Here is a 23,176-nt window from a genome sequence, read left to right on the forward strand (position 1 = left end):
AGGGAAAAAGGAAAAGAACCTACCTATTCCAAAATATTTATAGCAGCTGTCTTTGTGATGGCAAAGAACTGGGATTTGCAGGGATGCCTGTCAACGGGGGAATAGCTAAACAAATTGTGGTATATGTTCATGATGGAATACCACTCTGCTATAAGAAATGATGACTTCAATGATTTTAGAAAAGCACAGAGAGACCTCCATAAAGTAACAAAGAGCGAAGTGGGCAGAACATTGTATATAGCAGGAGCAATATTGTTTTAGGAACAACTCTGAGTGACCAGGTCATTCTGACTTCTACAAATACCCAAATTAACCACAAAGATCCTATGAAGAAGATGCTGCTTGCATCCAGAGAAAGAACACGTACACAACACACACACACACACACACACACACACACACACGCACATTTGTGCCTAGTGGCAGCCATCTCAAAGTCGTGATGGAGGGGGGGGGGGAGGGTAGGAAAAAAGTTCCATGAGAACTTTGTTATAGATTTGAAAGGACAGCAAGCTGTACATAATGGACTTGCAATTTCAGGTGTAATCCTGTTTTTTACTCCTCTTTGGGAAAATGCTTATTTCTTAAGTTCAGATTAAAATAAATAAATAAAAACACACTTAAATTACCAAAAACCAAAAATGCTAGCTAGCCAATACAGGGAGGGGACTTAAGAGAATGAACGTTTTCTGCCATTCAGTGTAATACACTTCCTTGTATCGTCTATGTTGACATACTGTATTTGTTCTTCTTCGAAGAGGGCCATGACATCAGAGAAATGATGACATGCCTTGCAGTTGGCTTTAATCTAAATGAGGAAGGACTGTGCAAGGTCACCAGCCTCACTTTCTCCTCCAGAGCCATCTGGGTCCTGTGGCCTGATATTCATCAGGATGACTGGAGATGGCCCAGGATGCAATGGGAGACCCTGGCCCTTTTAGGATAAGGCCTGAATGGGTGTTACCTCACTCATGTAGGCATGTGTTTTTCAAAACACAACCCTAAGGGGTAAAAGATGGTGAGGAAGGACACCGACTAACAAAGAGGAAGTGACCAGAGAAACTGACAAAAATCTTTGGGCAGATAAGCAGAATTCTGAGAATGCTGAAAACCTTTTAAAGGCCTTAAATAATTAAGATGACCTTACCTACTACTATTTACCTATCTACAGTGAAAAACCTCTTACAAATGAAATAGGAAGGAATGTTAGTAACAGCAAGGATATATAAATTTGGTATAAATCATTTGGTTAACAGTGGGTAGGCAGCACGGAAAGAGGGCTGGGTTTGGAGCCAGGGGCCCTCCATCAAATTCTAGCTCTGTCACTTACACTGTATAGCAATGAGCAAGTCATGTAAGGTTCCTGGGATCCGAGTTCCTCATTTGCAAAATGAGATAATTGGCACTGATGACTTCCAAGTTTTCTTTCAGCCCTCAATCTATGATTGATCCTATTAGCTGTCTCTCTGAATGGCATTAATAATGTGTAATGGCTAAACTATGCTTTAAAAGCCAAAGCATCATTAGAACTAATTACCTTGCAAAGCAGTACTGGTGGGGATAAAGTGGATGGGTATGTAAGTGTTGGCCTGGAGGTGAAAATGGCCTTTCCTCAGATTGTGCTCCTGGGATCCCACATCACAACTCTTGGGAGCTGAGTGACCACAGCAAAATCATTTAACATCTCTGAGTTTCATTTTCCTCATCTCTAAAATAAAAATAGTCATAGTCAATATACAGTCATAATGCCTGTCTGGCAGGGTTATCATGAGATCTAATTAAGATAACGCGTAAAAAATGCTTTGCAATCTTTAAAGCATAGTTTCAACGTCAACTGTGATAGTATATGCAGAAAAGTAACTTAATTTATATTTCTTTCTCCTCCATTTCCAACTTTTGTAACATGACAGCTTATGGGGTAGAGCTAAACAAAAATCTATCAGTTAGGCAACAGTATTTAAGAGCTTCCTATTGACCAGGCAGGCACTGAGCTATGGACTAGGGATAGAAGAAAGTCAAAAGAAAAGTCCTGCCCTCAAGTAGCTCCCACTCTGTACACAAGAATTATTATGTGTAAATGCAAGATGGTTTCAGAGGGAAGGAGAAGGAAAGGAGTCTGAGGGAAGCCAGAACGACAGCTGGGGAAAGGAGGCAGAGCATTCCGGAGCAGGAGGGCAGTCAATGACTGGAAAGCACCCAGAGATGGAGTGGCGTGGGAGGTCCATCAAAGAGGCAGGGGAGTATATGGGACAGAGGAAGAAGTCAGAAGCCTGGCAACATAGAAGGGTACCAGGTTGTGAAGGGTTTTAAATGCCAAAGGGAAGTTTGGATATTTCAATCAAGATCTTATGGGGCCACTGGAGTTTGGGAGGAGGGAGAGGATGACATGGTCAAACAGGCACTTTAGGAAGACCTGACACAATGAAATGGAGCACAAATGAAATGGATGGCCGGGAGTGGGAGAAATATGAGTCAGGAAGCTTAGCCAGCAGGCAACCAGCAGAACTAGAGCACAAGTGTGAGGGGACAAGGGTCTGAACCAGGTGCAAAAAGGGGCAGGAATGGACCCTAGCAAAATGCTCCAATTTGTGAAGGGATACTAAAAGAATGAGTTTAAAAAGTAAAGACACCTCTATCAAAAACTATTATGGTACCAGGATACCCAAGATACAAAAAAAGAGTTACTCTAAAACAACCAAAAGCAAAGACAAACAAATTCAAATATAATTTCTGGAAGAAATAGGAGAACCAGGGAGAGTGGGGTGTCCCAGAACTAGAGAGAAAAGAGTATCCAGGAGGAGGGAGGGTGCAGCAGGGTCAACGACAGCAGAGAGGTCAAGGAGAAGGAGGATGGAGAAAAGACCATTGCATTTGGCAGCTAAGAGACCACTGGTGACTTTGGAGAGAAGGGTTTCGGTGGAATGATAACATCGGAAGCCAGACTAGAAGGGGAAAAGAAGAGAGTGAAAGGAGACAAAGTGAAGGCACCTTATGTAGACTTTTAGAGGAGTTAAGCTACAAAGGATGGAAGAGCTATAGGACCACAGCAGGAATGGAAGGTTCAAGGGAGGCGAAACAGCAGAGTTTTTACCCCTTTAACACTTGTCTACTTGAGTACATATACAATGGAAGGGAAAAGGGAACAAGCATTTATGTGGTACCTACTGTGTGCCAGGCACTGTGCCCAGCCCCTTCTGTTCCACTTTGGGACAACTCAACCTGCCAGGAAATGCTTGTGTACCTTGAGCTTCCATCTGCACCTCTGCAGGTTCCATCTTTGCTTCTGATTCTAACCTGCAGGGCCCAGCAGATCGAGGTTAACAAGTTCCTCTTTTAGAGGAACTTTCCAATAGATTGCTATTATATCCCCATAAGTCTTCCCTTCACTGGGCTAAACTCATGCTTGAACCAATCCTCACAAGGCCTAATAATAACAGATTTCACCATCTTGTGAAAGTTCTCAAGCTTCACAATATCTTTCCAAAAACATGCCATCTAGAACTGAACCAGGTCTGCTCTCCTCAGGATAGAGTGGGATCATGCTCCCCCTACCCCAGTCCCAGGCATGAGGCCTTTCTTACTGTAGCCTATCCTGATGAGGTGACTTCTAGATCCTGCTGCTGGCTAACAGTGAACTCGCAGTCCACTAAAATCCCCAAACATGTTTTCAGATGAGCCACAACCTAGCCATGGCTCCTCCATCTTGAGTTTCAGCATGAGATGAGTCACTCTGGTAGAACAATTTTGTCCTAATGTCAGAGTAACAGCCTGTGGATCTTCCAAGAAGATGCTTCATCCTTTTGAAAGACTTTTTTTAGGTCCAAGTGCATTAGTGGAATGTGAGGCAGCATACAAAAGAAGAAGTAAAAAAAACAAAACATAAAATGAGTAACTGGGGGAAGGTGGTTCTGTATAGAGGAAGAAGCCAGAACAGTCCAGGGGTTGGCCCACGCCTCAGCTCCCTTCCTAAGCTATTTCTGCTTTTTAACCTAACTTCCTCATCTTAAACCATAGCATTCTAAAGCTGGAAGGGAACTTAAAAACCAGCCTGTCCAATGTCTTCAGATTAAAGAGGAGTAAACTGAGGATCAGAGCAGGCAGATGCCTGGGGCAAAACTCTGGTGAGCCTGGATCTCTTGACTCCTGGATTCCTGCTGTCTCCTCTTCCTCTGCTTCTAAACCCACAGACTTAGCGAAGGCCCAGCACAAAGAGAGGCCTCAGGGCTGCCCCCGCTGTCAGCAATGCTGCTAGGACCGTCCCCCGGCTGGTGACGACAGTTGTGGCCATTGCACATGTGTGGGTCATTCTGCCTTCTGCTATCCCTTAATACATGTTTTCCCAGAAGTCTTTGGATTCAAAAATCAGTCAATCAACATTATTTATCACCTAATAACTTCTTGAGGTGAAAAGCAAAGCCCTTCCTTCCATTTTTGTACCACACGGTAAATAAGCTACAGAAGTGTGAGGGGTCAGCTCCTGGCAGCCCTGATCTCTTTTGCTGTGTTGTAGAAGGGGGGTGGGGAGTTTGTTGGAAAATAATAGTTCAAATTGATGATGATGATAACTAATATCTACATAGTGCTTACCATGTGCCAGGCACGGTGCTGAGTGCTTTGCAAATGTTAGCTCATTTGATTCTCCCAAGAGCCCTGAGAAATAGGTGCTAATATTATCCTCATCTTAAATAGGAGGAAACTGAGGCAGAACGAGGTTACATGATCTGCCCAGATCACGCAGCTAGTGTCTGAGGCCATATTTGAACTTACATTTTCCTGTCTCCTGGCCCGGTGCTCTAAACCACAATACCACCTAGCCGCCCCATGTGATGTATGATGTATCAAGATAACATTTCTGACCAAAAAAGAAAACTGTGTTTCTTGATGTTTATATGAACAAAATGTTGAAACTGTTAAAAACTAGAAGCTCAATGAATCCTAGATTAGAAATCTATTCATGACTTGGGCTAGAAACAATAACCATATCACAAGGAATTTCCTTCAAGTCAATCAAAATTTGCTTTCAGCTTTCCCCATGATAAATATGGAATCCAGAGGAATGTCTGTTACACAGTAACAAATGACCTACGTTTGCAAATAACACTAACGCCAGGAATTCTCTTTTGCCAAAACAATAAAACCACTGGCTCTTAAGACAGGAAGGGTTCTTAATGACAGACAAGCTGGTAGTCTGAGCTCCTCATTCTAAGGAGGAAGAAAGTGGGATCAAGAGAGATCATAGGATTTGCCCAAACCCCACAGTTATTAAGTAGCTGAGGCCAGATTCCAACTCAGGCCCTGTGAGTCCAAAGCTAGTGCTTCCAGAGGTGGGGAACCTATAGCCTTGAGGCCACATGTGGTCTCTGGGTCCTCAAGTATGTGGCCTTGAGACTGCAGGTTCCCCATCCCTGCATTAGGCTAAGATGCCTCACAAAGCTTAAAGAAGTCTATTAAAGATGGCCAACCCCAAAACTTCCAAGACAAGAAGGGGCCTTACTAGTTTGTGTACATCCCCCTTATCTTGAGGAGGATTCCTGATCAAGACTCCTCTCACATCCTCTTATTCCATTACAGGAACACAGCACCAACATGCAACTAAGCTTACGTTCAAACAATTTGAGTTTTGACAATTACCAGAGCATAACCTCCCTTCTGTTTTCAGTAACAAAACTGACAGATGAATTTTTGTTTTTCAAACAGGCAAAATGCTGAATAGTTTGATAGAAACTGCCTCATTTCCTCCCCACCCAAACACAAACTTCCTCTAGCCCATGAATCCCATCCCCCAGACAATATGCTAAGGAGCCGTCACTGAATTTTCTTCTGAGGACTCTCGCCAAGTCAATATATGACAAGGACCAGTCTGTGAGAAGCCTCCTGGCTGATGGAATTCCTGTTAATGGCTAAAAACAGTTAAATTCTTTAACCCAAATTTAAAGTCTAGAAAAGAAAAAAAGTAAAATGTTAGGAGTTATCAAGTAATTTAACACCAAGGAAAACAATAAACCTATTCATTCAGTTAAACTTTGTAGTCTTTGGTCATGAGGATATATTACAATTTTGTTTTCCACAGGTTTGTCTAAAACTTATCAGTTCTACCAAGAGAATTCTTATTTTTCCATTTTAAAGGTCAACAGAATTGAGTTTGGGCTAATAAAAGGTATCTTCTCATAGTTAAGTAGGTCAGGTAAGAAGGCCCATGAAAATTTCCAGAGGCTACATAAGTAGACACCAATGAGTATGACTGACTTGTAGGCAGAAGCCCTAATTAGGAACCAGGCTACTGAAGGTAGAGAAGAACAGAGCTAGGAATCATCTATACATGCCCTCTCATTCTAGAACTGGCACTAGGTTACCACTGTGTTCAATGTCAAGCACCATCCAGAAGAGGTTACCCGCACTGCCATTTCTGATGGGATGACTAGTCTGGCCAAGGAGGGGAATGCTATGGAAATTGACGTTAGCAAAGCTTCTGACAAAGAACTTCAGACGCCTTTTTGAGCAGAAGGTGAAGCAATTAGAATGAACACCATCAGATAGATTCAGAACTGCACAGCCAAACTCCATGCATGTTTTATACACTGACTGCCAATGGAACAATATGTCTCCAGAGAAATGTCCCATGCTATTTTACTATTTTGCAAGGATTCAGGTAAAGGGATGGATCAAATCTGCAGATAAGACAAATTTAGGAAACAGAGCTAAGCCAGGGGGAGATAGCATCTGGATCCAAAAGGATCTTCTGACAATATAGAACACTGGGTTGAACCTAAGAAGGTGAAATTCAGCAGGAATAAATGGACTTGCACTTGGGCACAGAAAACACCTTCACTAGTACAAGGTGGGGATCTAGAGGACTGAAAGCCTAATGGACTGAAAACCCATGGGTCAGCAGGATGATAGAGCAACCATAAAGATGAAAGACATCTTGGGCCATGGTTTGACGTATTGCCTAGATGGATGTCTCAAGAGGCAGCAGATCTCCTAGCTTTCACATATGAACTCCACCAAAATACTGAAGTTGCTACTAAACAGAATAATGATCAAGAAATCTAACAAGAAATTACATTAAGTGACTTCTACACTAGAATTGTACAAAATGTCACACAGGGCTGTCTATGAACAAATCCAGCACCTGTGCAAAGATGCCTCCCAGAGTCTATAACAGCAAGAAGAGGGCTCTCCTTGAAAAGCTCTGGGGGAGTCAGCCCTGGGAAGCGACAAAGGGCATTAACTAGCACAGTACCACCTTGCACTGTGCCACCCAACAAAGATGGCAAAGGACAGACCAGATTCAGGGTCTCTGATGAATACGTTACTGTCCTGGGACACCAAAGAGAACCTTGAAGATCCAGCCATCTCAAATTCAAAGATGCAAAAGGTGGAGGTAAGGAAAAGAGGCTAGAGGACCCAAAGCAAAACCAAGCAGGGTCAACTACTCCACTCAAAAACACAGCAAGGGGCAGAGCTCGGCCCTGGCACAAAGCCTCAATTTAGGCAGGGGGGGGAAGCCAAAAAGATGGGTAAATCAAAGAAAACATTAACCAGCATCAAAATTTATTGCCAAGCTAATAACTCCATAACAACAGCAAGCAGAAACTCAAAGAAAAAACGTGGATTTTCCACAAAGACTATATGAATGACCAAAAGAAGTGAAACAAGAACTAAAAAATGAAATTAAAGCTCTTGATGGGACAGTAAGAAGAATAAGTAGCTTAAAGGAGAAAGTGGTAAACTTCACCCACAAAAAACTAGAATAGACCAAAGAGAACTGGATGACTCCATGAGACAGCCAAGAAATAAGAGTAACTAAATAGAAGAAAATTTAAGATAACCCTTTTTTAAAAACTGACCTGGAAAAGAAGTCAAAGAGAAATCATTTAAAAATGATTGTACTTCTCAAAAAAAAAGTATTTTTTATAAAATCCTGGACACCTTATTTTAAGAAATCATAAATGAAAACTGATTCAATCTACTAATCACCTCCCGAAAAGAAACTCCAAAGTCTCAGGATTTTCACAGCTAAAATCTAAAGCTCCCAGGTCAAAGAAAAATACTGCAAACACCCAAAAAGGAGCAGTTTAAGTACCAAGGAACTAGAGTCAGGCTCACATAAGACTTTGAAGCTTTCACAAAAAATCAGAGGAGATCTTGGAAAATAATATTCCAAAAGGCAAAAAAGGTAAACCACCAAGAATAATTTATCCTACAAAGCTAAGTATACTCCAACAAGGGGGAAAAATGAAACTTGAATGGAATAGCAGGCTTTTAAGCCCATAATGAAAAACCTAGGGCTGTATATGAACTGTGAAATACACAAAGGCACTGTATGCTAACAAAATTAACAGAAGGCTAACATTCTAATAAAGGGAGAAGCATCCTTATTGAACCCTAAGGTACTGAGAAAATGAAATAAGAAAAACAGAGGTCCTGTGGGTGGATTGAAGGTTTTAAGAAAGAGAATGGAGAATAAATAGGAAAAGACACTAGTCTAGAAAAGGAAGAACGAGGTGAGAAACTTGCAATTTCTCATCATTAGAGTGTGTGAAAAGAATGAATATTCAAACAAGGAAGAAGTAGTATGTGGAGTAAGCTTTGTTTAAATTTCAGTCTTCTCTGAAATGGACAAAGGAGCACTGAACACACATAGACACACACACACACATATATATATAGACACACTATTTGGTATAGAAATACAACAAATTCCAAAGAGAAATAAATGAGGGTAAGGAAGGAGTGGTTAAGAGGGAGGATAACACAGAGAGTAAAACAAACTTCCTGATCCTGAAAAGGGGACAAAGGAAAGAAAAAAAGAACTCACATCATTCTAGGTTAAGAATCCCTTATCTAGAGGAGGTCAATCATGATGGGCATTAAGTCTGTGTCATATAAGAATCAACTGAAGGAATTGGGCATGTTTAGCCTGTTGAAGAAGGGAGACAGGATGGGTGGACGCAAGTATCTAAAAGGTTGTGATGCAGAGAAGGAATCAGACCTGACCTTTTGGGTCCCTACGGACAGCACCAGGAAAAAGGAACAAAAGCTACAAAGAAGTCAATCAGACTTGAGGTTAGGAACAATTCCTTGTGACCCCAGCTGTCCCAAAGAGGCCTAGGCTGCCTACACAGGTGGGAGCAGGGAGCCCCTCCCCATTGGTCAGCGTCAGGCACACTCTAGTGGGAATTCCCTACATGAATGTATGAACTAGATGACTACTTCCCACTCTCCAACTGTGTGATTCTGTGAACTGGTTCAGATTCTTCCCAAGGTCTACTGAGTCTCAGTCTAACATTCTTTCCACTTGAAGTCAAGACATTAAACTAAACGAACAAAATCCCTTTAAGTAGATGAATGTGGGCATAGTTCTAGATCGTATACCTGTTGTCTAAAAGAACTAACAGCCTGGCTAAGTTCACCAGGTTGGCCACAAAGTGATGCCTATCTTTTGCCCCACTGACTCTTGAAAACTATCTACAAAACTACAGAACAGTTGTCATGTGTGAGGAAAGGACTCACATTACAAAAGTACAGATCCCCAGAAGTACTCCCGAAGGCAGCCTAGAAAAATGAATACCTGAAAGACAATAATCAAAATGTCAGCCTCAGGGTATTCCAGCAAATAAGGGAAATCCCAGTTTATCTTTACTATGATCTCCAAAGCACTTAATTAAATTTTAACTTTTCCTCTGGAAGCAGACTATAACTTAAGAGCTAGCCAAAGGAACACTTAGGTTGCTATTGACATGGTGTGATTAATATCAGGTACTAGGCTTTAAAAACCACAGAAGATATAAAGGCAAGATTAGTAGTTCAAACATCCTATCACTGCTAAAGAGGTTAGGGAAAGGTTCAGACTTCAAGGGCAAAGGCCAGATTCAAGTATAAAGTCAGAAGGAGCTTCCAGATGGTCCCAAGCCCAATTAAATAGTAAAGAAATAAGACTCCTGTTAATTAACTGCAGCTTTAAGAATTAGTGCTGTGTGGCCCAGTGGTTGGAATGTTGATCCTGGAGTCAGGAAGACCTTGGTTCAAACCCAGCCTCAGACACTTACTAGCTGTGAGGCTGTTTGCCTCAAATTTCCTCACCTGTAAAATGAGCTGGAGAAAGAAATGACGAAACACTCCAGTATCTCTGCCAAGAAAATACCAAGTGGGGTCACAAAGAATCACATACAACTGACTAGATTTTCATCTCCTGTCATTATTGTATTGTTTGTTTGTTTCCAAATGTTCCAGGGAGATGGAGGGAAAATAGAGTGAGGTAACAGACAGATTTCTTTTTGAAAACAATATGAAGCCCTTTATCTTTTGAAATATATTTTTGATACAGCTATAATCAACTCACTTCCCATTCCACTTCTGGAATCTTTGTGTGGAGGACTGCCTTGGGCTAAGGGCATGGATGAACCACCCTCGATGCCCATACTGATGACTGACACCACACTGCCAACACTTAACCATCTAGGCATAATTTCTGAGTTCTATTGGTCTCGTCTAGCTTTAACATTCTAGGACTGGATTGGATTTAACAAAAATGTACACTAATATGTGAGTGGTTGAGAGCTCCTGACGCCTTTCTAGCCACATCATCCGAAAGAAGTGAGAAAATGCAGATAATGTAGCACCAATCTCACTACCAAACATTAAATGAGTCACTTATAAAATAGAGGATGAGTGAATATACAAAGCTCTAGGTTTTACAAACCAAAAAAAATTACAAAAATAAAACAAAGCCAAGAACACTGGATAACCATAATTATTAAGGCCCTTCATCAAATATTCATTTGTTTCATATTTAAATAAAAAAATGAGCACTAGACACCAGTTCATTTACAATAATTCAATTTTTAATCCAGGATTTATTGAGCAGCCACAGTATGCTAGCAGCTCTATGTTTCTGCAAAAGAAACAGAAGAGATAGCCCTGTCATTCAGGAGCTCAGTCTCCTATGAAAGGTAACATTAACCAAGGACCCAAAGGACAACTGGATGGCAACCACTATCAACTGTCTGGGCATACAAGTGGGGCTCAGGACGGGACCCAGAACAGTTGGGAAAGGTTCCCGAGGAGAAGAGAAGAGGGGATTTGAAGCAGACTTGGAAGAAAGAAGGGATTTGAAAAAGACTTGGAAGGACAGAGAAGCTTTAGGGAGGCAGAGAAAAGACAAGACCAGACATTTCAAATAAGAGCATAGGACAAGCAAAGGCACAGAGCAAGGAGTTCACATGGAGCCTAGAAAAGGAAGGGGCAGAACAGAGCCTCTGGCCTGAAGAGAGTCTGGAGAGCTGAAGAGTCCTCAGTGGCCATCTGGTCACACAACAACCTACCTGACAAGTGGTCAGACAGCTTCTGTTCCAAGACTTCCAAGGAGGGGGAAACCACTTCCTTTCAAGGCAGCTCTTTCCACTGTGGGCAGCTCTGATTGTCATCCAGCCCCAATCTGCTGCCCTGACCCCATACAGGATCCCTCCTTCTCCTACCCACTGAGCCAAGCAAAAGAAATCCAATCTTTTTGCCACATCACAGCTCTTCTGCTCTCTTTTTCATGCTAACCATGGCCAGTTCCTTTGACTGATCTTCACAACATGGACCCAAGGCCCTAAACCATCCTAGATCTCTTCCTCTCAACACTCTCCAGTTGATCAATGCAGTTCTTATCTTGTGGTGCCGAGAACTGAACCCCAGCTCTGAATGAGATCTGACAAGGGTAGAGTCAGTAAAATCATCTCAGTGATTTGGGAAGCTCAGCATCTGTTAATGTGATCCCAGCTGGCATTAGCTTTCCTGGATGCTACATCATACTGCTGACTCAGTAGCTGGCTGCCAGCATGGTGGTGCAGTGGACAGAGCACCGGGCATGGCATCAAGATGAGCCACATTCTGTTCAAATGCTGCCTCAAGTGATCACTTTCCATCAGTCTCTCCACATTCCCTGTACTCCCTTTTTAAAATATGGGTAGAATGGTTGCAATACTTGCTTCCAGGGACCCTGGTATAAATTAAATGAGGTTGTGCACATAAAGTGCTCTGTAAATCTTAAAGGGCCAGATAAAGTTGGCTACGATTATAAGGTAAAGGCAAGGTGGGTAACTTTGTGAGAGAGGATAGACAAGAACATCACAGTATCACTGGACAGGCAAGAATGGATTCCAATCTGCATTACTGAAGGGGACTTCCAAAGAGAAGAAATCACAGTTCCATCAACATTCATTTGAATATTTTCAAGGACTATACTAGAAAAACACAAATTCTTCTAAAACCTACTTAAGCTGGAAAAGCCAAGTGTGAAGCCCATCAAAGGACCAGCCAGACCAAATCTGGATGGGCTCTTCATCAGAGGGCTAACAGCTCATGAGGACTGTCTACAAGAGAGGCATGAGAAGGTTGTGTCATTTTACAGGTAATGTGGCATTTCTCAAATAAAGAGGCTAAAATGTGTGTGCCCACGGATCCAGAAATTTCCCTGCCAGGTACATGCTCCAAGGAAGTCACTGATGAAAAGGCTCATATGCACCAAAATATTCAGAGCGGCTCTCTCCATGGACAGCAGCACTAAAGAAACGAAAACAATACTGATGGACGTTCACTGGGAGGTTACCCAAAATGAGATATAAGAATGTAATGGAGTATGGCTGTGATGACTAGAGACACACGGAAGTCACAATGGCTGCTCCCAAGTGAGGTAAACAGAGGTTCTTCTATTCAAGAACCATAACAATGTGAACTGAAAGAACGATCACAAAACCATTGAAACAGAATGTTTTGCAGTTATGAAGGACAAGCTTGGCCCCAAAGCAGGGCAGGGAGGAGGCATCTCTCACTATTCTTTGGTGGAAGAGAAGAGTCCACAGGTGCGGAACATTGACTTTTCAAAGTATTCATTTTGCTGAGCTTTTTTCTTTCTCTTCTTGTTTTTTATTTAAAGTTAATTGTTATAAAAGATGGCTTTCAAAGGGGAGAAGAGATACATGACGAAATCTGGCAACAGAACAAAAGACGTCAATTAAAAACCTAACTTCAAAAGAAACACTAAGGTCACTGCAGTCTATAATCTTGATGACGTATGGTCTACAACCCCAGCAATGAAAATGTAGAGCTTTTAAAGTCTGAAATATCTTGACTAATCAAAGGGTTTTCTTTCATTTCAAACTATACCTTGAGATGGTTAAAAACCAGAGATAAATCAGTGATAAACAGTTTAAGTGGAAGGTACAGAGAAGCAAACAAACAAGGTGGCCTAATGTTTGATAAGCCCCCAAAATCCCACATATCAGGGGAAGGACTTAAATTCACCAAAAACTGCCAGGAAAAGCTGGAAAGCAGTCTGGCAGATACTAGGTATAAAATAGCACTTCAAACTACAGATGAGGGCCAAATGGGTGCAAGACTTAGATGTAAAAGGTCCCATCAGAAGCAAATTAAAGGAACAAAAATGAAATCTATGGGTAAGGAAAGAGCTGATGACCAAACAAGAAAAAGAGTATCACAAAATATAAAATGGACAATTTTAATTACATAAAATTAAAGTTTTTACATACACACACACACAATGCAGCTAAAATTATGAGCGAAGCAGACAGCTAGGAAAAAAATCTTTGCAGTAAGTTTCTACAATAAACATGTTATTTCCAAGACATATAAGGAACTGACTCAAATTTATAAAAATTAGAGCCCCAATTGGTAAATCCTCAAAAGAATACATAATTTTCTCAAGAATATATAAAATCACCAATTTTTAGAGAAATGCAAATTAAAGAAACTCTGAGGTTCCACTTCACATTAAATACAATGGTAAAGTTGACCAAAAAAAAAGAAAAATGACAAATGTTGGAGTGGCTGTGGCAAAACAGGCATATTAATATCCTGTTGGTGGAACTTTGGACTGGTCTAACCATTCTGGAAAGCAGTCTGAAACTATGCTCCCAAAATGGCTACATTGCGCAAACCCTTTAACCCAGCAATGTCACTATTACAACTACACCCCAAAGAGATAAAGAATGTAGAAAGAGTCTCATATACACAAAAATATTCACAGTAGCTCCTTTTGAGGTGACAAAGAACTGGAAATTAAGGGAGCACCTAACAATTGAGAAATGGCAAATAAGGCAAAATGAATATAAAAATGAGGCAAGGACAGTGCCAGAGAAACCTGGAAAGACCTGCATGATCCGATGCAGAATTATATGAACACAACCACGAGAATAATTTATACAATAACAGCAGTACTACAAAGACAGACAACTTTGAAAAACTTCAGAATTCTCATCAATGAAATGATCAAAAATAAAGCAGGCTGCCCACCTTCTGATGGGGAAGTAATGGACTAAAGGTTCTGATCGAGCACACATTCTTGGACATGGCCAATGAAGGAATTTATTTGGCATATTTGTTGCAATGTTTTTACTATTTTGTTTTTCCCAACAGGAAATTTTTGTGTTCATTAAGAAAAAAAAACAAAGCAAATAAGTCAGTTAGAAACACAATCAGATTCCCTGATAATCCTCAAGGGCCAAGACTCTATCTTCCTGGATGTTGCCTCAGCCCTGCAAAACCACCTAACCTGGAAGAAGCAGGGAAGCAAGGCGAAGGATTCCACCAGACTAGGTCCTACTTCCAAGTCTTTGTCAATCACCAGCACCCACCCTGACCCTCCAGCCCAGAGGAGAAGGCAGCAAGCCTGACTGCCCTACCACTCTTGCCCTATGCCCTGTACCTAGCAACCTCTCACCAATCTCTCTCTCCCTCTGTTATTTAATCACCGGTTACCTAGGAGTAACTAACTACCCACAACTTCCACCTCTTATTCTCTCATCCCCATTGTCCTCAACCTACAGTATCCATTTATTTATTTTAATATTTTTTTCCAATGACATGTAAAAGCAATTTTTAACATTTTTTAAAATTTTGAGTTCCCAAGGCTTTCCCTTCTTCCCTCCCTTCTTCCCTCATCCAGAAGGCAAGCAATTTGATATGTTATACATGTGCAGTCTTGTAAAACATATTTCCATATCAGCCATGTTGTGAAAGAAAGCACTGAAAAAAAAACCAAAATATAAAATTAAAAAGAACAACTATGCTTTGATCTGCATTCAGATTTCATCAGTTCTTTGTCTGGAGGTGGATAGCATTTTTCATCATAAGTCCTTCAGAACTGTATTGGATCACTATCTCTGGGGATATCTAAATCATTCACAGTTAATCACTAGACAATATTGTTGTTACTGTGGACAATGTTCCTCTAGTTCTGCCAATTTCACTTTGCATCAGCTCATTTAAGTCTTTGCAGGTTTTTCCGAAAACATCCTACCCATCATTTCTAACAGCACAACAGTATTCCATTACAATCATAGTCACAACTTGTTTAGCCATTCCCCGAGTGATAGGAATCCCCTCAATTTCTAATTATTTGCCACCACAAAAAGAGCTGCTATAAACATTTTTGTACATATAGGTCCTTTTCCTTTTTTTTTAAAGCTCTTCAGATATAGATCTAGTAGTGGTATTGCTGTGTCAAAAGTTTTATAGCCTTTTGTGCATAGTTCCAAGTTGTTCTCCAGAATGGTTAGATTAGTTCACAATTCTACTAACAGTGCATTAATGTCCCAATTTTCCCATATCTGCTTCAACATCTGTCATTTCCTTTTTCTGTTATATGAGCCAACCTGATAGGTGTGAGGTCGTACCTCAGGGTTGTTATAATTAGCATTTCTCTAATCGATAGTAATTTAGAGTTTTTTATATGTCTATAGACAGTTTTAATTTATTTGTCTGAAAACTGCTTGTTCATACCATTTAACCATTTATCAACTGGGGAATGACTTGCATTCTTATAAATTTGACTCAGTTCTCTACATATTTGAGAAAAGAGGCCTTTATCAGAGAAACTTGCTGTAAAAAATATTCCCCAGCTTCTTGCTTTCCTTCTAATCTTGGCTGCATTTATTTTGTTTGTGCAAAACATTTTTAACTCAATATAATCAAAATTATCTCTTTTATCCCATGCTCTCTCTTATTTGGTTGTAAATTCTTTTTTATCCATAGATTTGACAGGCAAACTATTCCACATTCTCCTAATCTGCTTATAGTACCACCTTTTACGTCTAAATCATGTACCAATTTTGACCTTATCTTGGTATACAGTGTGAGATACTGGCCTAGTCCTGATTTCTACCAAACTGTTTTCCAATTTCCCCATGGCAGTTTTTGTCAAATAATGAAATCTTGCCCCAAAAGCTTGGATCTTTGAGTTTATCAAATACTAGATGACTACAGTCATTACTACTGTGTACCTAATCTATTCCAATGATTCCACTCTATTTCTTGGGCAGTACCAAACTGTTCTGATGATGACTGCATTGTAAAACAGCTTGACATCAGGTGCAGCTAGGCTACCTTTTTCCACATTATTTTTCATTAATTCCCTTGATATTCTTGACCTTTTACTCTTCTACATTTCTAATTCCACCATTTCCAGTATGCCCTCTGGAATTCATATTCTTTAATGAATGAACTTCCCATCACTCTTCCTCTTCCTCTTCTTCTTCAACCTATTTGTACTCAAAGAGGCCAGATAACAACGCACCCCTGGCCCTCCTCTCTAGCACTAATTCTACACATTCTTCACACATTTCCTACATACACATGGATACTGGAGGTGGAATCAGAACACTCCTTATATTAACACTTCCAGACCATCCCTTTGCTGCCATCACTCAGCACCATGTTCTCCTTTAAAGTTTACTCTATTAACATTTTCTCCCCCATATAGATCACAGAGACTTGCCTACTAGTCCATGGGTCACTCTCCTGTTTCCAAAAGTCTAATATATGGCTCACTGTCTTCTTCTCACTCTTACCCATTAGATCAGGGGATATGAACACTAAAGTTCTCCCAAATACCCCTGGCTTCCTAGTCTTCCAGTCTACATAATTTCCATGCCCTAGTTTTCCTAGTTCACTTCAACCATGCAAAAGAATGATCATATGTTGGATCTCGCAACTAGCCATAAGCATTCTCCTTCCTTGATCAAGAACTAGCATTTGTCTATCTGGTCACATCTTAACTTTCCATTTCTCTCTATGCCTCCAGAACAGTCATTCATCTGAGCCTCCCTACAAGAGACATCTCTCTAGCCACTTAGACTGTCTTATTCTTCAATGGCTTAGCATATCTCCACCCCTGTATTTCCCATCTCAGTGATTCTGCACCTCCAGATTTTGTTGTTGTTCAGTCATTTCAGTCACATCCACCTCTTCTTGATCGTATCTGGAGTTTTCTTGGCAAAGATACTGGAGGGGTTGGCCATTTCCTTCTTCAGCTCACTTTACAGATCAGAAAACTGAGGCAAACAGGACCACACAGCAGGTAAGTGTCTGCAGCTGGATTTGAATTCAGATCTTCCTGACTCCAGCCCAGCACTTTATCCACTGCACCACCTACCCGCCAGGACTAGGGGAGTTCGATATAAACATCAATACTTCCTCAGATGACTTGATTTCTGAATTCGTCAGTTCTCATGACCTATTCTACTGCTCCACCTCAGCTACACGCAGAGGGTCATCCCTTCTATCTGACCATCACTCACAAGCACTCCAATTCTATGCTTATGAACTCCAATATTCCTTCTTCTAATAAAAATCTCCCTACTCCTCAGTATCTTCCTCAACTCCCCACTCACCCCATTCATCCATGGAATCCAACTGGTTAATTTGGTCCCTTCTACTTTCACATTGAGAAAAGGCCACTAGATCTGGCATTTGGGAAATCACTGCTAACTGTGGATAAAGAAGTTTCAGGTGACTGATGTGGTGGGAAACCAGACTGCAGAGAGGTTAGAAGAGAGTGAGGGAAGAGGACATGGAGGCACCCTGGGGTAGCTGAAAGCTCTTCCCAATGTGGTCCCTTCCTCTCTTCCCAGGCTTCTTCCACAGCATATCCCTCTGCACTCTCAGAATCCCAAACTGGCCTCTTTGCCATTCCAATCAAAGCAGCCCTTCAGGACTCCCTTTGACCCCTGCTTCTGTCAGTCTTTCCTAAGCACCTTCCCCTCCAAGGTCACTGCACATTTACTTTGTGAGTACCTTTTCTACAGCTCTTCTCCCCCATTAGAACATAAGCTCCTTGAGGGCAGCAACTCTCTTCTCTTTTCTCTTGCATCTTCAGAGCCTGGCACATAGTAAGTGCTGAATAAGAGCTTCCTAATTATTTGGACAGCTGGTCCCAAGTACCTGATTTCTTCTGATTGGCCCCAGGAGGCAGAAGAAAGAGGAATCAATGGACACTAGCAGTAATGTGTGCAAGTTGCAAAGACCTGAATTTAGGTTCGATAACAGGAAAAACTTCACACCAATTAGAATGATGCCCAAGGATAATGCATGGTCTCAGGTCCCTCGCTGGGAGGATGCAAGCCTAGGTTGCACAGCTACTTCGTGAAGAAGGGACCTTTAGTTAGATATAGGTTGGAATATGTGGCCTCTGAGATTCTTCTAACACAAAATATCCTCTGAAGCCAGGAAATGTTCAAGCAGGCCATTTTTCAACAAGGCAGTTTTATAAAGAGTACTAAGCATATGTACCCAGTGGCCAGTGTGGACCATGAGGATTGAGAATTAGAGGACAAATGTGTGTAAATGAACTGGCGGCAAATGCACACTGACTCCTTTCTCCAGCTCCCTCCGACCTTATCTCGTACTCCTCCCCACACACACCCTCCTTACTGTTCCAGGTAAAGTATCACCTTACTGTGCCCTGCATCTCAATGCCCTTGGGAAGCCACTCTCCAGGCCTGGGTCAACTCCTCCCCCTCCCGGCTTCTCTTCCCCATCTTCCCCTGCCAACACCACTCCCACACTTCGAGACCAAGTCCCATTCCACCTGCCAGGCTCCTTGAAAAGGAAAACAGAAGGGAGACAAGAAATAAGTAGCTACAGAGCACCAGGCGCAGAGGCAGGAAAATGTGAGTTCGTATCCAGTCTCAGACACTTCCTGGCTGTGTGACCCTGGGCGAGTCACTGAACCCTGTCTGCCTCAGTTTCCTCATCTATAAAATGAGCTGGAGAAGGAAATGGCAAAAAAAACTCCAGGATCTCTGCCAAGAAAAGCCCAAATGGGGTCAGGGAGAGTCAGACACGACTGAAAAATGTCTGAACAGCAACAAATAAATGAGTTAGAGCTTTAGACAAACACGCCTCACGTTTGGCCGCCACTTTATACTTTTCACATCCATATCTCATCGGAGTCTCACAATATCCCTTTGGAATGGACAGAACAGGCAGTATTATTCCCATTTTACAGCTGGATAAATGGGGACGTAAAGGTTTAGAACCGAGTGCATCAGTGGTGGGTCAGGTTTCAAATCAAGGATCCTGATTCTCAAGTCCATACTATGTTCATGTGTCCTATGACCTTGTATTCCCTAGCGACATCCTTCTGCTATGTCAGACTCCAGGGCAGGAATGAGCATGAGTCTGGGTAAGTTGTGGACCCACCCCTGTGAAGATGACGGTAATGGCAGAGAGGCAGAAAGCCAGAAGTGGGTCCCTGGCACTTGTGGGGGCAGGGTGCCTGGCTGATCCCCACCAAGCCTCTGTCCGATCAGAAAACAAACCAATCATGTCAACAGATTCAGAAGCAGTTTCCCATTAGCATTCTCTAATTAGTGTACAAGGTGTCAAAGAAGAAAACGTCCATACACATCACCGAAACAACACAGGAGGTCTGTGAGGAGACTAGCAATAACGAAAGGGATGTTGACAGAATGTGAATGAAAAAACTGAGTCATTTTTCCTGCTTCCCTCATTACAGATCACTAGAACAATCAATAAGAAGCCCGAGAGGGTTTCTAGATTGTAATCAGTATTAAAAATAGAAAAGGCAGATGTAAGGCATGCATAGGAGATTTCACCTCTGGGACAGCCAGCTGTGCTAGGATGCAAAGGATTTAATACACAAATGAGTTAACAGATACAGTAAGAGTTGCCAAGTTAATAATGTCTATTCCCCTGGCTGCCAGTACCCAGAGAATGATGTAGAAAAGCAAAGATAATAAGGTACATACAGTATATTTTAACACGCAAGATATGCTGCATTACTAACAATGGGTTTGGGTTTTTTCCCCTTTTAAATGTGCAAATGACTTTACTGCAAAGAAAGCTGCTCTGCCCTTTGACTGGAAATGAATCTTCAGAGACTGCCTTCCTGGGCACTGCTTTCCTAAGTAAGCCTTCACAGAAAGTCCTATAGGGGCCCAGAGGGGAGTGCCAAGGCACACAGGCCATTCCAGAACTACCTGGCCTGACAGCAGTAGCAGAAACTTTAAATGCCAGGCCTATTTAAGCCTAAACCATCCACCTCAAGGCATCTGACTTCCTCCCTCTGCTGTAATTAGGTTCTTGGCAGTTCCCAGAAGACAGGTTCCTGCAGTCACTGAGGGCAGTACCTCCTTCTGGAATGATCAACCTTATCTTTTCCTAGGTCTCAGAATCACATTTGAGGATGGGCCTAGTGGGTCACATTATATTTCTATCATGTTACTAGTTCTGAGACACATTACCAGCTAAGCCACAAGCTGATAATTTTTTCACAATACCACAACTCTCAAAGACCAGGCCCTCAGGTCACAGAAAGGTTTTGATCCCCATCTGGTTGTGAAAGACCCCAAACAAGGCCAAGTTACACCAGCAGTTTATGGCAGAAGAGACCTGACTAGCAAGCCAGCCTCCATTCTAGGAAGACTTGAGTCCACACCCCTCTGTGATGTAGGCTGTGGGACCCTGGACGATCTCAGGCTCTTTCTGTGCCCTAAGCAGCTCTCCAAGACTGTCACCAATGGTGAAGGACTGCACTAGGACCAGCAGTTTCGTTACCCACTTTTCCTCTATGCTAATGTAGGCATACTTTCTTCTTATCCTTCACATCCTAATTGTTCCAAACTAGAGATAGCTGGTGTACTGTCATGTATTGCAAAATAAGGATGAACATGCTTAACAACTTATTTCATTGGTCTAAAAATGCAGTTGGTAGAATAGCGGAAAAGTGGGGAGTCAAGGGTCCCAGGTTCTAGATTCAGTCTGCCAGTGATTACCTGTCTTTCTATGTCAGTCAGTCAATAACTCTGATACTTGAGGGAGTATCAATATGTATGTACCTTGGTATGAATGACAGCAGGATCTGAGGAGGGAAAGAAGGCACTGGCTGAAGGAAGGAAGTAGAGTGTCCTAGATGTTGGCATACAACAGCTACTGGCACGTGGATTCTATGGGAGATCCCTGTGGGCTGCACAGGCTCAGCAGAGGAGTCACTGAAGGCAGCAGTACAGGGGCCTGGAGCTCTGACTCGGCCACCTCTGGGCTCGTTTTTATGAGATCAACTTCATACATCAAATCTGGGCACCAACACCACAAAACTTGGACCTTCTGGTGGCCATTGAGAAGAGACTCAAAAAACACTGCTACTAATCACTACTGAACCATCCCCACAACATTTGTATGAGGATAATCTACACACAAGGAAAGAACTTGGAAAATGACCTTCCATCACAGAGGTAATTGTTACAGCCCCCCAAGTGACTGGCAGGTGTAGAAAAGAGAAAATCCACTATGTTGACTGTCTGCTGACCATAAACAAACAAAAAACATCCCACAGAGAAAAGGCCGCCTTACAAGCTCTCCCATGCCTGTATCAAAGCCATGCAAGATTCCTTGAAAAAAGCAGCAAAGCAGAAGCCCTGTCCAAAACCCTCTGATTCTTAACACCAAGTGAAGCACAAACCCCAGAAATCCCACTCACCAAAGGCATCAAGCAGAGGCCCAATCCAAAAGGAACTCCCTCGAGATTAGGAGGTTTTTGTGTGTCATAAAAGGCCCCTTTGGCAAGCTGGGGAAGCCTAGGAACCCTTTCTCAGAATAATGCTTTGAGGTGCATAAAATACCTAAGATTACAAAGGAAGCTAATTATATTGATACTGTTATCAAAATATTGAAACAGCAAGCTCATGGCCCCCCGGCAATGAACCAGTCCTACGCAGGGAACTGCTACAGATGCTCCTGTCAGTACACAGCACCAAACCCTAGGCCACTGTTGAGTCTCTGAGATCAAATCCACAATCGCTCAAGAGAGTTTGACCTGCCCTAGTCACACAGGAAAAACCAAGTACGTGAAGACTATTAGGCTATAACATGCAGTTGGACAAATAATCCTTAGAGCTCACGTAGCAGTGCATTGATCTTGGAAAGATACTGCCAATGGCCAAGAAGCTGGGCCCGTAATTGAACAGAACAAGAGAGTGAACTGAATTGCCTTAGGGAAAATGAAAAAATATTTTCATGACCCCAAGCTTGTCCCTAAATCAAATGCCCATCTTGTCACCACCAGTATTCTGCTGGGGACATAACGTCTGCAAGTCATGGAAACACAAAAGTATCCAAAGAATGAAAGCTGACTCGCCAGAAAGTTATTGGTGAGTTTCGTGACTGGCATGAGTAGATTGCAACATGTTATCAACCAAGAAATGTGCAAAAGGACCAGCGTAAAGTACATTATTAGAGAGACACAACCAGAAAAGATGGTGCACCAGAAATACAGCAAGGGCAGGAACTAGCGGAAAATCCACATGCTCCGCATCCCCAAGATTATCCATGGTCTCTCTGTTGCTAAATCCAATGGCTTCTTCTCCAACTCGATCTTTCCTGATGTCTTTATAGCTTTGGATATTATTCATTGTGTGCTCCTTCTGACTGATGGGCACAAGGTACTTCCTTGTACTAAGAGAAATCTGCCACTCACTAACTTCCAATTACTGATTCTGAGGATAAGCACTGATAATTTCCAATAAGTCTCATTCTATCACTGACTAAAGACAATAAGATAAACCTGTGAAGCTAAAGAAGTCTAACCCTTCCCCCCAACCCCCAACTCTCCCCAGCTCCACACTCCCTCCCCTCCAGATAAGAGCCATAATCTAGGCAGTACTTTTTTAAGACTGATAAAGTGCTTCACATGCTCTCTTAGGTGATCCCACAATCACTAAGTTACATACAATAGCCACTGGAGGGCAGCAAGGTGGCATTAGAGTTGAGAGGATCTGAGTTCGAATCCAGACTCAGACACTTACTAGCTATGTGATCCTGGGCAAGTCACTTAATCTATGTTTGCCTTAATCCACTGGAGAAGGAAATG

At 42.0% G+C, this 23,176-nt stretch overlaps 1 protein-coding gene across 2 annotated transcripts in view; it reads right to left on the minus strand.

The window, feature by feature from the left end:
• The window catches only part of GRK3 (G protein-coupled receptor kinase 3), a 184,690-nt gene that overhangs the window by 156,848 nt on the left and 4,666 nt on the right, over nucleotides 1-23,176 (minus strand). The window contains exon 1 of one of the 2 annotated variants that reach the window (XM_072600103.1): nucleotides 1,538-22,889. The exons of the other annotated variant lie outside the window; for it this stretch is intronic. The gene's annotated coding sequence lies outside the window, so the exon portion shown is untranslated. Of the gene's footprint in view, nucleotides 1-1,537; nucleotides 22,890-23,176 lie in introns of those variants that run through there. 2 annotated transcript variants of the gene reach the window in all.

Source organism: Notamacropus eugenii, chromosome 4 (genome assembly GCF_028372415.1).
Source record: "Notamacropus eugenii isolate mMacEug1 chromosome 4, mMacEug1.pri_v2, whole genome shotgun sequence".
In the NCBI taxonomy this organism is placed as follows: Eukaryota; Metazoa; Chordata; class Mammalia; order Diprotodontia; family Macropodidae; genus Notamacropus; species Notamacropus eugenii.